The following is a 16,650-nucleotide window of genomic DNA, read 5'->3' as shown; positions in this document are numbered from 1 at the left end:
CTTCCAGCTCCAGATACGTACTTCTCAAATGCTGCTGGCTGAAACTTCTCCAGGTACAAGGCGCAGGATCTTCCTCCTTTCTCCAGCTCAGCAACATTTCAGATGCCATCCTAGGGCCTAGAAGCCCACCCCAAAGTCAATATCCCAGCCCCACAGTGGTTTCCTGTCCAGCCCTACAGTGGCTATCACAGACGCAAGCAAAATCCCAGCACTGCCAGAGTTTCAGGTCCCATGTTACAGTCCCATTTTTTTGGCCCTACCCATCTTGTTCTATTTCCAGTCACAGGACCCAGCCCCAACATCCATATCACAGGCCTACAGTGATTCCAGCACACAGATCCTACAGTGGCTATGTCATTGTCAGTCCCTATCCCAGCCCCACAGTGATTTCAGCTCTAGCCCTGGAGAGCCCCTTCCCAGCCCCAGTGATTTCAGCTCTTGGCCCACAAGCTTTATTTCACTGCATGCTCTCTTCTTCCAGCTCCAGATGCGTGTTTCTTCACTGCTGCTGGCTGAAACTTCTCCAGGTTCAAGGCGCATGATCTTCCTCCTGTCTCCAGCTCGGCAACATTTCAGCTCCCACCCTAGGGCCTAGAAGCTCACCCCACAGTCAATGTCCCAGCCCCACAGTGAATTCAGCAGCAGCGCTACAGTGGCTATCAAAGACGCAGGCAAAATCCCGGCACTGCCAGCCATTTCAGCTCCCCTGTTACGGTCCCATTATTTTGCCCCTGCCCATCTTGTTCTATTTCCAGTCACAGGACCCAGCCCCAACATCCATACAACAGGCCTACAGTGATTCCAGCACACAGATCCTACAGTGGCAATCCCAGTAGCAGTCCCTATCCCAGCCCCACAGTGATTTCAGCTCTTGGCCCACAAGCTTTATTTCACTGCAAGCTCTCTTCTTCCAGCTCCAGATGCGTGTTTCTTCAATGCTCCTGGCTGAAACTTCTCCAGGTTCAAGGCGCATGATCTTCCTCCTGTCTCCAGCTCGGCAACATTTCAGGTCCCACCCTAGGGCCTATAAGCTCACCCCACAGTCAATGTCCCAGCCCCACAGTGAATTCAGCAGCAGCCCTACAGTGGCTATCAAAGACGCAGGCAAAATCCCGGCACTGCCAGCCATTTCAGCTCCCCTGTTACGGTCTCATTATTTTGCCCCTGCCCATCTTGTTCTATTTCCAGTCACAGGACCCAGCCCCAACATCCATACAACAGGCCTACAGTGATTCCAGCACAGAGATCCTACAGTAGCAATCGTATTATCAATCCATATCCCAGCCCCACAGTGATTTCAGCACCAGCCCCACAGTGGCTATCACAGACGCAGGCAAAATCCCGGCATTGGCAGCTTTACAGGTCCCCTGTTACAGTGCCCTTTTTTGGCCCTACCCATCTTGTTCCATTGCTAGTCACAGGACCCAGCCACAACATCCATATCACAGGCCTACAGTGATTCCAGCACACAGATCCTACAGTGGCAATCCCATTAGCAGTCCCTACCGCAGCCCCACAGTGATTTCAGCTCTAGCCCTGGAGAGCCCTTCCCAGCCCCAGTGATTTCAGCTCTTGGCCCACAAGCTTTACTTCACTGCAAACTCTCTTCTTCCAGCTCCACATCCGCTTCTTTTTCCCCCTCTCTGGTAGGTGAAGCTGCTCCAGTTTGAGATAAAGGGTCTTTTTTCTTGGTTCCAGCTCTGAGGTTTCACCTCCAGGCTGAAAAATGCCACTCCCACCCCATCCCAACCCCAAAGCAATCTTTACTGTATTTACAGCCTGCCCCGTTGTGTACCATTCTATGCTTGCTTCCCACATGTACAGTCACTATGCCCTCAGAACAGTGTTTGCAGCAGTCCCCATCCCAGCCCCAGTGATTTCAGCTTCAGTCCCACAAGCTTTATTTGACTGCCAGCTCTTGTGCTGCGCTTCTGCCTCCTCATCTTCCCAGCAGTGCCACATCATGCTGCTTTCTGGCTCTCCAGGCAGGATCTCTGTTTTAGCTCTAGCTCTCTGTGGTTTGAGTTTAGCTCTTGAACCCACATTCCAGCCCCAACCTGACCATCCTTACTGCAGGAACAGCTCTGCAAGGCCCTATCCCAGCCCTTACTCTGACTTCAGCTCCAGCCACGCAGTTTGCATCCCAGCTCCATATTCCTTATCCCAGCCCCACAACAGTTTTATTCTAAACCCTACCATGTTTCTGTCTGCTCCAGCTCTGCTTCCTCAGTTCCAGCTCCTCAGCTTCCCACTACTGGTGGCTGAAAGCTGCTCCTGCTTCTCACTGCAACCCAGGGCTGTTGATAAGGCCACAAATCAGTTATTACTATCACTTCAATGTCTCTAGATATTGTCCTACCCACCCTAATGGGAGCCCAACTTTGGGGCCACTTGAGGCCTCAAGCCCAACAGGTACCTTCCCCTTCCCCCTGGGTCTCAGCCCAGCACTTCCCCAAAGGCCCCCCCCTCACCCCCCCCAGGCAGAACCAGGGGCTGGGAATAGCCATTGGGCCCCTGCTCCCCCATCCCAAAAGGTGCCCTTGGGCCCTCCCAGCCCCCAGACCCTCAGACTCTCCTTGGTACCAGCAGACAGGGGCTGCTAATCCCCCAGGCACCTCCTGCAGGCCCTGAGCTGCAGCTCCATCCCCTTCCCCCATGGCATTTATCCAGCTCCAGCCTCAGTATTTCCATTGCCCCACATTGGTTTAGGCATGATTCCAGTGCCAAGGTCTTTATTCCACACCCTGGGGCTTTATGTCTCCACTGGTCCCACAACGGGTGTTTCAGCCCCAGCCCCACAATCTCTACTGAATTAACATCAGCTATCCAGCAAAAAAGCCCCTAAAGTAATTAATTCTAATAATTAATAAATAAATAATATTTAATTAATAATTAAATCATAAATAATAATGAACTAGTAAATAATCAATATTTTATTAATTAATAATTTGCATTTATTTAAGATTTAATTAATAACCAATAAATAATAATTAATATTAGCTAACTAATAAATGATAAATATTTAATTAAATAATTATTAATAAATATTTAATTAATATTTAATAGTATTAAATAATTCGTAAATAATAACAAACTTATAAATAATGAATATTTAATTAAATAATTATTAACAAATAGTATTTAATAATGGTAGATAATATTTAATCATTATTTATTAATACTTAAACTAATACATATAAAGATAACAATATATCTTGTTAAAAGTAATTATAATTAATAATAATTTTATTATTTTAATAAAACGAGCAAAACAAAGCAACGTAATAAAGAAAATCGTTATTATTTTAAATAAAATCAAACTAAAATAATAAAAATGAAAAAAAACCAGCTTTATTCTCGATATTTTCAACATTATCTTCAATCCAGAAACTACAAAACAGCTCCTCTCTGTCCCGCAGAAGCAGCAGCTCGTCTCCCTGTGCCACTCCAGACCCCGCACCCGCCTCCGGCCGCCCGAAAAGACCAGGATGTGGCAGAAAGAATTGGCCACGACCGGCCCCACCGCCCCAGGACACCGCCGGCCCCCAGATGCTGGCCCCAGCAGACGCGGGCATGGCGCCCGACCTCACCGGCGCTCCCCAGTTCAGTGAGCGCAGGGCTCCCGTCCTGGCGCACCGGCGCTCCCTGGATCGCACACGCCACCGCTCGCCGCTGCCGCCGCCCGCCGCCGCCTCTCCGCCGCCGCCTCTCCACGGCTCGCCGCCGAACTAACGCCCGCACCCCTCCAGCTCACGCTATTTATAGCCCACGGCCGGCCAGCCCAGCCAATCACAGCCCGAGGCAGCGCCGGGCCCGCCAATCCCAGCCCGCCCATTCCCGCCGCGCTCGCCTCCGCGACCCCCTGCTGTCCCCTCAGGCCCCGCTCCCGCGATCCCGCCCGCTCCCCCCCTTCTCCCCGTTTCTTTGGGCGAAATTACGGCCGGGACCTGAACGGGGAGCCCCCACCCACCCTTCCCGGGACCCAGCAGCACCTCTCGGGGCTGCGGCAGCTCGGCTCCACCGGCTCCCAAAGCGACAGCGGCCGGAGCGGCACCCCAGCAAAATGGGGGAGCGGGACCGGGCCGCGACTGAGCGGGCTGAGCTTGGCGAGACCGCGCCTGGATGAAAAAGGGCGGCTGTGATTGGCCACCTAGAACCCTGACCTAGAACCATAACCTAGAACCCTGACCTAGAACCCTGACCTAGAACCATAACCTAGAACCCTGATCTAGAACCATTACCTAGAACCCTGACCTAGAGCCCTGACCTAGAACCAATCCACCGGGATTGGCGGAAGCTTTGAGGCTGCGGCCCATGGGAGCGCGAGGTGCTCAGTTGGGCGGAGCCAGGGGTGCTCACAGGGTCCGCGGTCGCCCTGGGCCCCGCTCGCCAGACTCCCGACCCCTTCTCCAGCCCTCTCTATTGCCCTGGTCCCGCCTAAAAGGCCCCCGCAGAGCCTCTATCGGAGCGCCCCAGCGGCACTCGGGGCAGGGGGCGAGGAGGGGCGTAGCCACCAGCTCGCCCGGGTGTGGTGCCAGCTCGCAAAGCTGCGATGGTAGCGCGGAGCAGGGAGCGGCGGTGGGGAGGGCGTGCACAGCTCGCTGCGGGCTCTGAGCGCCTCTTCCCTCGCAGCGGTTCCTCTTCTGTGGGGACTTGGACTGCCCGATTAGGTGCTGGCCGAGGTAAACACCTTAGCAAAATACCTAAGTGCCTGCCCCTCGCCTGCTGCGGGTCCGCTGCTCACCGTCCTTCTCCCCGCAGTCCGTCCGTGAAGCTGAAACTGATCTGCCGCCCGCCACTGCTGCTATTCTTAGCCGCCGGCCTGCACGGCCGCCGCTCCTTTTAGCGCAGTGTCCCTGCTCCCAGCCGTGTCACTTTACACACTTAACGCTATTTCACCCCTCCCTGCTATTTACAGACACCGCCCCGCTCACTCCCTCCCCAGGCTCGGCAGCCGCAGAACTGCCGTAGCTCCCGCTGCCGCCTCCCCGCCGTTACCCAGAGGAGCGGGGCAGGGCCCCGGTCGGGGCACAGTGGCAGTACCGCTCTGTGCCCACAAGAGCTCAACATAACATAACTGACTCAAAGGCAGCTCACACAAGAAGGGAAAGAGGAAAGAAAAAAACATCTGCGGAGCTCAAAAGCAGAAACTTTGTATCCGTGTGCACTAACATCCATGATTTTTTACATTTCCATTTTTTCTTTACATTTGACTTCATCCCCAGCAGTTGTCTAAGAAATAATGTTATTAAATCTTTGTTTCTCTTGGTACACCATGAGAACTTGGTGTTGCTCTGTATGTGTGGCTTTGGCCACGCTTGTGGACATGTAAAGTCAGTACTTGGAGTGTGGCCAAAGATTCCTCCCTAGGTCCAGCCGCAAACATCCATTTTAGAGATAACAATTCTAGCCGGCACCGGGATAACGATCCTAGCCGGTGCCCATCAACCTAAAAGAATAAGCAGGACATGGGCCATCAGGCTGGTCAAAGAAAAAGCCCAGCCGAGATATTCTTCGGCTCCAACACCGGAGCCAACCGCTCCGTCCTGATGGCCCAAACCAAGATGAAATCAAGGAACACCCAAGACCTTTTTACATATGAGGAGACTCTGCCCCACTGTCTATTGATTCAGTTTGCCGGTTCCAGGAAATCCATTCAACTGACTATCAAGACGCTTTGTTGAACAGTGACTGCTCGGAGTTTTGGCCTCAGGGCACAAAACCCCTATAAAAACCCTGGACATTCTACCCTTCGTGTGGATTTGGGTAAATCTGTACCTCTGGGTATAGACTCCTGTCCACCCAGCACTGCGCTGATCTATTTTATTGTGTTTTTTTTCTCCCGTTTGTGATTGAAATTGTTTTATAATAAATCGCTGTCTATATTAATCATATTTTGCCGTTGCATTTATAACAATAATGAAATCATCACATATACACACACCGTAATACTTCTACTAGACACATCTCAATTATATACTTGATTATATAATGGTTTACACAATTCATAAACTATGGGCCAAAAATCATATTCCAAAGATCAATTCTTGTCCCTTGCCAATACCTACCGTAAAAAACAGAACAACTCCACAGGCTTTTGGTTTCTGCACCCAGCCCTCCCAGGGAATTTCCTGGCAGCTCGGGGTCCCCTCTGGGGAAGGGTACCCAGCACAAGCCCTCCCCATTCCCCGCTCACCTTGCTCCTCCAGCGCAGTGTGTGCCTCCCTCTGGCGGGGACCTTGGCGTGCCCCAAGGGACACGGGAGCCCCCCAGTCTCCACCCCGTCCCCCTCAGCCTTTGCTCCTCACCCCCAAAGAAGGCAGAGAACAACTCCAACTGCCCTGGACAGCAGCACCTTGCTTTATTGGAACTCTGTCCAGGTATAGACCCCTCCCAATAAGGAGCTCTGCTGCAAAAAGAAAGGGGGACAGGTCCCAGAAATCCCTCCCCGAAACCCCAGGCACAGGCCAGAGGCAGAAAGAGGGAGTGGTGGCAAAGAGGACACAGGAACGGCTCGGCACGGCAGGGTGCTGCACGGCCCAGCTCGCTTTGGCTCGGCTCGCCCCGGCCCGCTTTGGCTCGGCCCGGCCCGGCCCGCTTCGGCTCGGGTCGGCTCTTCCCGGCCCGCTTCGGCTCGGCCGGACCCGGCCCGGCCGGCCCGCTTCGGGTTGGTTCCGCCCGGCCCGCCCGGCACTCTCGGCTCGGCCCGCCCAGTCCGCCCGGCCCGGCTCCGCTCGGCCCGGCCCGCCCGGCCCGCTTCTGCTCGGTTCTGCCCAGTCCTCTTCGGCTCGGGCCGCCCAGTCCGGCCGGCCCAGCTCAGCCCGGCCCGGCCGGCCCGCTTCGGCTCGGCTCGGTCCGGCCGGCCCGGCCCCGCCCAGCCCGGCCGGCCCGCTTCTGCCCCTCAGCTCGGCCCGGCCCGCTTCGGCCCGGCCCGGCCCGCTTCGTCTCGGCTCACCCCGGCCCACTTTGGCTCAGTTCCGCCTGGCCCACGTTGGCTTGGCCCGCCCGGCCCGCTTCGGCTCAGCCCGGCCTGGCCCGCTTCGGCTCGGCCCGGCCTGCTTCGGCTCGGCCCGGCTCAGCACGGCTCGGCTCGGCTCAGCACCTTCTGGAAGGCGCTCAGCACCATCGGGACGGATCCAGCACCCTCTGGAAGGCTCTCCGCAACTTCTGGAAGGCGCTCAGCACCTTCTGGAAGGCGCTCAGCACCCTTGGGAACAATCCAGGACATTCTGGAAGGTGCTCAGGACCCTCGGGACGCATCCTGCACCCTCTGGAAGGTGCTCAGTACCCACAGGGAGATCTAGAACCTCAGCACCAGGCAGGATAGTCTAGAACCCCTCGGGACGGATCCAGGACCTTCTGGAAGGCGCTCAGCACCCTCGGGACGGATCCAGCATTTTCTGGAAAGCGCTCAGGACCCTCGGGACGGATTCAGGACCTTGTGGAAGGCGCTCAGCCTCTGCCCGGCCCGCTTCGGCTCGACCCGGCCCGGCCCGGCCGGCCCGCTTCGGCTCGGGTCGGTTCCGCCTGGACCTCTTCTGCTCGGCCCGCCCAGTCCGCCTGGCCCGGCTCCGCTCGGCCCGGCCCGCCTGGCCCGCTTCTGCCCGGCCCGCTTTGGCTCGGTTCCGCCCGGCCCGCTTCGGCTCGGGTCGGCTCCGCCCGGCCCGCTTCGGCTCGGGTCGACTCCACCCGGCCCGCCCGGCCCGCTTCGGCTCGGCTCCGCCCCGCCCGTTTCGGCTTGGTTCCGCTCGGCTCGACCGGCACTCTTCGGCTCGGCCCGCCCAGTCCGACCGGCCCAGCTCCGCTCGGCCCGTCCCGCCCGGCCCGCTTCGGCTCCGTTCCGCCCGGCCCGGCCAGCCCGCTTCTGCTCGGTTCCGCCCGGCCCTCTTCGTCTCGGCCCGCCCGGTCCGCCCGGCCCGGTGCCACTTGGCCCGGCTCGGCCCGCCCCGCCCGGCCCGCTTCGGCTCGGCTCGGCCCGGTCCGCCCGGCCCGCTTCTGCCCGGCCCGCTTCGGCTCCGTTCCGCCCGGCCCTCTTCGGTTCGGCCCGCCCGGTCCGCCCGGCCCGCTTCGGCTCGGCTCGGCCCGGCCCGCTTCGGCTTGAGTCGGCTCCGCCCGGCCTGCTTCCGCTCGGCTCGGCTCGGTCCGCCCGGCCCGCTTCGGCTTGGGTCGGCTCCGCCCGGCCTGCTTCGGCTTTTTTCCGCCTGGCCCGCCTGGCCCGGATCGGCTCGGCTCGGCCCGGCCCGCTTCGGCTTGGTTCCGCCCGGCTCGACCGGTACTCTTCGGCTCGACTCAGCCCAGCCGGCCCGCTTCGGCTCGGCTCCGCTTGGCCCGGATCGGGCCCGGCCCGGCCGGCCCGCTTCAGCGTGGTTCTGCCCGGCCCGGCCGGCCCGCTTCGGCCCCTCAGCTCGGCCCGGCCCGGCCCGCTTCGGCTCGCCTCGGTCCGCCCTGCCCCCTTCGGCTCGGCCCGGCCCGGCTCGGCCCGGCCCGGCTCGGCTCGGCACGGCACGGCTCGGCACGGCACGGCACGGCTCGGCTCGGCACGGCTTGGACCGACTCGGCCCACTTCGGCTCGCCTCGGCTAGGGCCGCTTCGGCTCGGCCCGACTCAGCCCACTTCGGCTCGGCCCGGCCCACTTCGGCCCGGCCCGCCCGGCCACTTTGGCTCATCTCGGCTCAGCCAGCTTTGGCTCGGCCCGGCCCGGCCCACTTCGGCCCGCTTAGGCTCGGCCCGCCCGGCCGCTTCGGCTCGCCTCGGCCCGGCCCACTTCGGCTCGGCCCGCCCGGCCACTTCGGCTCATCTCGGCCCGGCCCGCTTTGGCTCGCCTCGGCCCGGCCCACTTCGGCCCGCTTCGGCTCGACCCGCCCGGCCGCTTCGGCTCGCCTCGGCTCGGGGCACAGCTGCAGTACTCCGCCCGGAGCGGACAGAGCGGCCAGGACCGACACAGCTTCGCACCGCGGCTCCCGCCTGCCGGCCCGGCACAGCTCGGCTCGCCTCAGCGCGGCTCTGCCGCTCCTCGGCCGTGCCCGAGCCCCGCGCCCGGAGCGGGCAGAGCGGCCGGGACGGACACAGCTCCGCGCCGCCGCTCCCGCCTGCCGGCCCGGCACAGCTCGCCCCGCCTCCGCACGGCTCTGCCGCTCCCCGGGGGCTGCCCGGCCGCCAAATTCCCGTTGCCCCTCAGCAATTCCCCGGGGAATGCCAGGAGCGCTCCCGTGCGAGACGTTTGGTGCCAGGGGGCAGAAGCGCCCTCAAACGCGGCGGCACAGCCCGATGTCAAGCCGCTGATAAGTGTGTGCTCCACCCTTCAATTTAATCCCCTACAACAGCAGAAAAGGAGGGATTTTCCTCGAATTAAATCGCTCAAATGACGGGAAAAGGGGGATTTTTACCACAATCCAAACCCTTATAAAGGGCAGACAACAGGGCTTCCTCCTCAGTTTAAACCGCAGGATGATGACAATGAGGGAGGTACCCTCAAATCAAAGCCATTATATGGCATCGATATTTTTCCCCTTCCAATTAAAATCGACCAAAGGGATTCCTTGTCAACTGATATACCTACCACTCGGAAAAAGGCAGGTTTTCCTCCTATCTGTACCCTCAAAATCACAGGTGAAAGGGGACTCCCCCCAGTTTAAACACAGACAATAATGGAGGAGCAGTTTCTTCCCTCAATTTTAACTCCTTTTATCCTGATAGCCCCTATTTTTTTTTCTGAGGGGACCAGGGAGAGAATGCCAAAATGAAACCAAAAGGGGGAAGAAGAAAAGTCCCCCCTTGCAAATCCACGCTGGCTCATCTGCTGTTTCTTGGCACAAACATTTGTCCCTTGACACCTCCTTTAAGCAATATTCTTACTGCAGGAACAGCTCTACAAGGCCCTATCCCAGCTCTTACACTGATTTCAGCTCCAGCCATGCAGTTCGCATCCCAGCTCCATATTCCTTATCCCAGCCTGACAACTGTTTTACCCTAAACCCTACCATATCCACCAGCTCTGCTTCCTCAGTTCCAGCTCCTCAGCTTCCCACTGCCGGTGGCTAAAAGCTGCTCCTGCTTCTCACTGCAACCCAGGGCTGTTGATAAGGCCACAAGTCAGTTATTATTGTCACTTCAATGTCTCTAGATATTGTCCTACCCACCCTAATGGGAGCCCAACTTTGGGGACACTTGAAGCCTCTAGCCCAACAGGTACCTTCCCCCTCCCCCTGGGTCTCAGCCCAGCACTTCCCCAAAGGCCCCCCCTCACCCCCCCAGGCATTACCAGGGGCTGGGAATAGCCATTGGGCCCCTGCTCCCCCATCCCAAAAGGTGCCCTTGGGCTGGTTCTCAGGCCCTGGAGCCCTCCCAGCCCCCAGACCCTCAGACTCTCCTTGGTACCAGCCGACAGGGGCTGCTAATCCCCCAGGCACCTCCTGCAGGCCCTGAGCTGCAGCTCCATCCCCTTCCCCCATGGCATTTATCCAGCTCCAGCCTCAGTATTTCCATTGCCCCACATTGGTTTAGGCATGATTCCAGTGCCAAGGTCTTTATTCCACACTCTGGGGCTTTATTTCTCCACTGGTCCCACAATGGGTGTTTCAGCCCCAGCCCCACAATCTCTACTGAATTAACATCAGCTATCCAGCAAAAAAGCCCCTAAAGTAATTAATTTTAAGAATTAATTAATAAATAATATTTAATTAATAATTAAATCATAAATAATAATGAACTAGTAAATAATCAATATTTTATTAATTAATAATTTATATTTATTTAATATTTAATTAATAATCAATAAATAATAATCAATAAATATTAGCTAACTAATAATAAATATTTAATTAAATAATTATTAATAAATATTTATTATTTAATAGTATTAAATAATTAGTAAATAACAAACTAATAAATAATAAATATTGAATTAAATAATGATTAACAAATAGTATTTAATAATAGTAGATAATATTTAATCATTATTTATTAATACTTAGTTAAACTAATACATATAAGGATAACAATATATCTTGTTAAAAGTAATTATAATTAATAATAATTTTATTATTTTAATAAAACAAGCAAAACAAAGCAACGTAATAAAGAAAATCGTTAGTATTTTAAATAAAATCAAACTAAAATAATAAAAACTAAAAAACCCAGCTTTATTCTCGATATTTTAAACATTATCTTCGATCCAGAAACTACAAAACAGATCCTCTCTGTCCCGCAGAAACAGCAGCTCGTCTCCCTGTGCCACTCCAGACCCCGCACCCGCCTCCGGCCGCCCGAAAAGCCCAGGACGTGGCAGAAAGAATTGGCCACGACCGGCCCCGCCGCCCCAAGACACCGCCGGCCCCCAGATGCTGGCCCCGGCAGACGCGGGCATGGCGCCCGACCTCACCGGCGCTCCCCGGATCAGCGAGCGCAGGGCTCCCGTCCTGGCGCACCGGCGCTCCCTGGATCGCTCACGCCGCCGCCCGCCTCTCCACCGCTCGCCGCCGAACTAATGCCCGCACCCCTCCAGCTCACGCTATTTATAGCCCACACCGGCCAGCCCAGCCAATCACAGCCCGAGGCAGCGCCGGGCCCGCCAATCCCAGCCCGCCCGTTCCCGCCGCGCTCGCCTCCGCGACCCCCCGCTGTCCCCTCAGGCCCCGCTCCCGCGATCCCGCCCGCTCCCCCCCTTCTCCCCATTTCTTTGGGCGAAGTTACGGCCGGGACCTGAACGGGGAGCCCCCGCCCACCCTTCCCGGGACCCAGCAGCACCTCTCGGGGCTGCGGCAGCTCGGCTCCGCCGGCTCCCAAAGCGACAGCGGCCGGAGCGGAACCCCAGCAAAACGGCGGAGCGGGAATGGGCCACGACTGAGCGGGCTGAGCTTGGCGAGACCGCGCCTGGATGAAAAAGGGCGGCTGTGATTGGCCACCTAGAACCCTGACCTAGAACCCTGACCTAGAACCCTGACCTAGAACCATAACCTAGAACCCTGACCTAGAACCATGACCTAGAACCCTGACCTAGAACCATAATCTAGAACCCTGACCTAGAACCATAACCTAGAACCCTGACCTAGAACCATAACCTAGAACCCTGACCTAGGACCATAATCTAGAACCCTGACCTAGAACCGTAATCTAGAACCATGACCTAGAACCCTGACCTAGAACCCTGACCTAGAACCGTAATCTAGAACCATGACCTAGAACCCTGACCTAGAAGCGTAATCTAGAACCCTGACCTAGAACCATGACCTAGAACCCTGACCTAGAACCTTAATCTAGAACCATAACCTAGAACCCTGACCTAGAACCATAACCTAGAACCAATCCACCGGGATTGGCGGAAGCTTTGAGGCTGCGGCCCATGGGAGCTCGAGGCGCTCAGTTGGGCGGAGCCAGGGGTGCTCGCAGGGTCCGCGGTCGCCCTGGGCCCCTCTCGCCAGACTCCCGTCCCCTTCTCCAGCCCTCTCTATTGCCCTGGTCCCGCCTAAAAGGCCCCCGCAGAGCCTCTATCGGAGCGCCCCAGCGGCACTCGGGGCAGGGGGCGGGGAGGGGCGTAGCCGCCAGCTCTCCCGGGTCTGGTGCCAGCTCGCAAAGCTGCGATGGCAGCGCGGAGCAGGGAGCGGCGGTGGGGAGGGCGTGCACAGCTCGCTGCGGGCTCTGAGCGCCTCTTCCCTCGCAGCGGTTCCTCTTCTGCGGGGACTTGGACTGCCCGATTAGGTGCTGGCCGAGGTAAACACCTTAGCAAAATACCTAAGTGCCTGCCCCTCGCCTGCTGCGGGTCTGCTGCTCACCGTCCTTCTCCCCGCAGTCCGTCTGTGAAGCTGAAACTGATCTGCCGCCCGCCACTGCTGTTATTCTTAGCCGCCGGCCTGCACGGCCGCCGCTCCTTTTGGCGCAGTGTCCCTGCTCCCAGCCGTGTCACTTTACACACTTAACGCTATTTCACCCCTCCCTGCTATTTACAGACACCGCCCCGCTCACTCCCTCCCCAGGCTCGGCAGCCGCGGAACTGCCGTAGCTCCCGCTGCCGCCTCCCCGCCGTCACCCAGCGGAGCGGGGCAGGGCCCCGCTCGGGGCACAGCGGCAGTACCGCTCTGTGCCCACAAGAGCTCAACATAATATAACTGACTCAAAGGCAGCTCACACAAGAAGGGAAAGAGGAAAGAAAAAAACATCTGTGGAGCTCAAAAGCAGAAACTCTCTATCTGTGTGCACTAACATCCATGATTTTTTACATTTCCATTTTTTCTTTACATTTGACTTCATCCCCAACAGTTGTCTAAGAAATAATGTTATTAAATCTTTGTTTCTCTTGGTACACCTTGAAAACTTGGTGTTGCTCTGTATGTGTGGCTTTGGCCACGCTTGTGGACATGTAAAGTCAGTACTTGGAGTCCTCTGGACACACAATGGGCAAAGTGTGTCGGAGTGGATAAATTGCTGTTCTGTACATCTGTAGTGGTGCTGAGTTTTCCTTTGGTTAAGGAGCCCTTAACCACGTTCACTGTGGGGAAAGCTGATGGACTCCTGACTGCAGGGCTGGGGTGATGGTGCTGCCTTCTGCATGCCTTTCCTTTGTGGACACAAACCAGTGCAAAAGCAAGGTCCTGAAGCAACCGGGATCCTCCTGAGAGGGCCACTCCGTTCCAGCAGCAGTGCTGAACACACTCCCCCTCCTCTCCCAGCCCTGGCCAGCGCTACAGCAGGCAGAGGAGGGAGCTGCCTGGGGAAAATGGAATCTTGGCCCTGCTCCACCAGGTACCAACCTCTTCCTCTGCTAGACAATGTGCCTTCACACAAAAGACGAGTCCCCAAAGGATGGGCCTTGCAGGCTCTTGCCTTGGAGTGGGAGCAGCTCCACCCTGCTTTTATTCTGGTGGCAGCTTGCTTCCTCCCAAGGTAGAGACTGGTGCTCCCAGGGTGAGCAGTCCCGGTGGAATGGCCAGGCCTCCCAGCCCTGCAGTTTAAAAAGGAGCACAGACACACAGAGAGAGAACCATGGACAGGTGAGAAAGAAATGCTCCGTGAGGCGAGGCTGGCTTGAACAGCTGCATCCTGGGCATTGCTTTGTTGTCTCCCATCACCCAGCTCTCCAGCCAAGAGGCCCCTGTGGTCTGTAGCACCCGCTTGGTGCACGTGGGACCGCCCGGGGAAGGCGGCCAGAGCAGGACGTGCTGGGGACCCGGGTGCAGCAGCCACGTAGAAATGCTGTGAGGTCCAGAGACACCGAGCGGTACGGCCAGCCCGGGTCACAGCCACGCTGGAAGGGGAGCAGGAGCTGAGAGTATGGGATGGGGTCATACTTTGTTCCAAGGCAGGTAAATTCCCCATCATTTTTCCTTGTTATTTTGAACTCTAACAGCATCAAACACTTTGTGCTTCTCTGTGTTTAACATACAGTTTTCCACTGAGTTGGCTGCTCACGGTTTTTCTCTGTTTCACCACAAAATTGGTTGTAAGATCTTTTGGATCAAATCCCAACATCTCCCTTTACTCATGGATTAGGAAGGAAAATGTTGAAATATCCCGAATTTCACCCCAAAAGCCTCCCAGGATTTCCTCCCAAAATCCCCCAATTTTCACCCCAAATCCCCAAATTTCAGTGCCAAAATCCCCCAGGGTTTCACCCCAAAATCCATCCTGCGAGTCCAGAGTTTCTGGAACCAGTCCGGTGGTTCTAGACTATTCTGCTGGACCCCGCTCAGTGCTGAGGTTCCAGATCACCCAGGACAGTCCAAAACACCGGGAGAACCTCAGCAGCCTTCAGGACCCCCGGGATGGATCCAGAACCTTCTGGAAGACAATCAGCACCCTCAGGATGGATCTAGGACCTCCTGGAAGATGCCCAGGACCCTCAGGATGGATCCAGCCCCATCTGGAAGGCACTCTGCAACATCGGGACACATCCTGCACCATCGGGTAGGCACGCAGCACAATCGTGACGGATCCAGCACCTTCTGGAAGGCCTCAGCATCCTTGGGACGGATCCAGCACCCTCTGGAAGGCGCTCAGCACCCTCGGGATGGTGCTGAGCACCCTCAACACTCATCCTGCACCCTCGGGACGGTGCTGAGCACCCTTGGCATGGTGCTGAGCACCCTCAGCATGCTCAGCACCATCCCGAGGGTGCTCAGCACCGTCCCGAGGGTGCAGGATGAGTCCCAATGGTGCTCAGCACCATCCCGAGGGTGCAGGATGAGTGTTGAGGGTGCTCAGCACCATCTCGAGGGTGCAGGATGAGTCCCGCGGTTGCAGGATAAGTCCTGAGCGTGCTCAGCACCATACCGTGGGTGCTCAGCGCCGTCTCGAGGGTGCTCAGCACCATCCCGAGGATGCAGGATGAGTACCGAGGGTGCTCAGCACGCTCGGGACTCATCCTGTACCTTCTGGAAGGCGCTCAGCACCCTCGGAACCTTTGATCCTGTTCCCTTTGATCCCATTACCTTTTTTCCCAATTTCCGTTTCTCCCATAATTCCCTTTTTTTTCTTTATTCCTGGTTTGTTGTTTTCTTTCCCGGTTTTTTTTTCTCCCGATTTCCAGTGTTTTTTTCTTTATTCCCGTTTTTTCCCCCCAGTTCCCGATTTTCCCCCAATTCCCGTTTATTTATTGTGCCGGTGTTAGCAGCGGGGCAGAGACAGGCGGGGGCCGTGTGCCGGCGTCGGGCGGCTGCGGTGGTGGACGCGGGGACGTGAAGACGCACGGCGGGGACCGGACAGCGGCTGGGCCGGGCGGTGGCAGAGGCGACGCGGCTGTCAGCAGTTGTAGAGCCTGGGCCCCGTGCCCGTCCTTGCTCTCCCCCCCGCGGCTTGAGAGGCCGGTACGGAGGGCGGTGGAAAAGCTGCGGCTGCGAGCGGGCACGGGGCAGCCGTGGGCGGCGGCAGGAGCATCGGCGATAGAAGCTGTGACTGCGCATGCGTGCATGACGTCAGCGCCGCAGGGCAGCATGGGGGAGTGGTGTGGGACGGCGCGACTTCCGAATGGGCCCCGGCGGCACCGCTGAGAGCGGCGTCGCTGAACGGCGGCGGCGGCGGCGGGAACGGCGACTGCACGGCTGCCGGGAAAGCGGAGCCCGCGGGGCGCCATAGGCGGCGCGGGCGGCACGGAGCGGCTGTAGGGGAGCGGAGCGTGCCGGAACTGGGGTAGGAGTAACGAGGGCCGCGCGGTCGGGGGGCGGGGGCGCGCCGGTCTAAGCGGGCGGGAAGGGACGGACGCCTGTGGGGACAGAGGGAACGGGGGCCGTGAGGGCAGAGCCGGGGGCGGGCAGGGCGGGGATTGCGACACCGGTGACGAGGCTGGGGGGGGTGTGGAACACGGAGTGGGGAGCTCGCCGGTTGCCACGTCGGAGACGGGAGAGGGATGAGGATGGGGAAGGGGAGGGGGCGCCGCGGGATCCGCCGTGGGGTTTGGGGACACAGGAACAGACCGCGAAATCACGGGGGCTGGGGCAGGTGGGGCAGGGAGGCAAGAAGGGGATAACACACTCTTCCATCCCACAGGGGTTTAAGGTTATCCCCATTTGACTGTAACAGAGGTGAACTGCCATGCTAAACATGAGAACCTAGTTCATCCCAGATTTTTCTATCAAACAGACTAATAAAGCACATGGTAAGGGGCCAGGGAGGAGAGAGGCATTGCTTGGTCCTGCTGGATGGTCCAGCCTAAACCAGTCG

Source organism: Cyanistes caeruleus, chromosome 2 (assembly GCF_971803275.1).
Source record: "Cyanistes caeruleus chromosome 2, bCyaCae1.hap1.1, whole genome shotgun sequence".
Lineage (NCBI taxonomy): Eukaryota > Metazoa > Chordata > Aves > Passeriformes > Paridae > Cyanistes > Cyanistes caeruleus.
Note: the sequence above shows the minus strand (reverse complement) of the source record.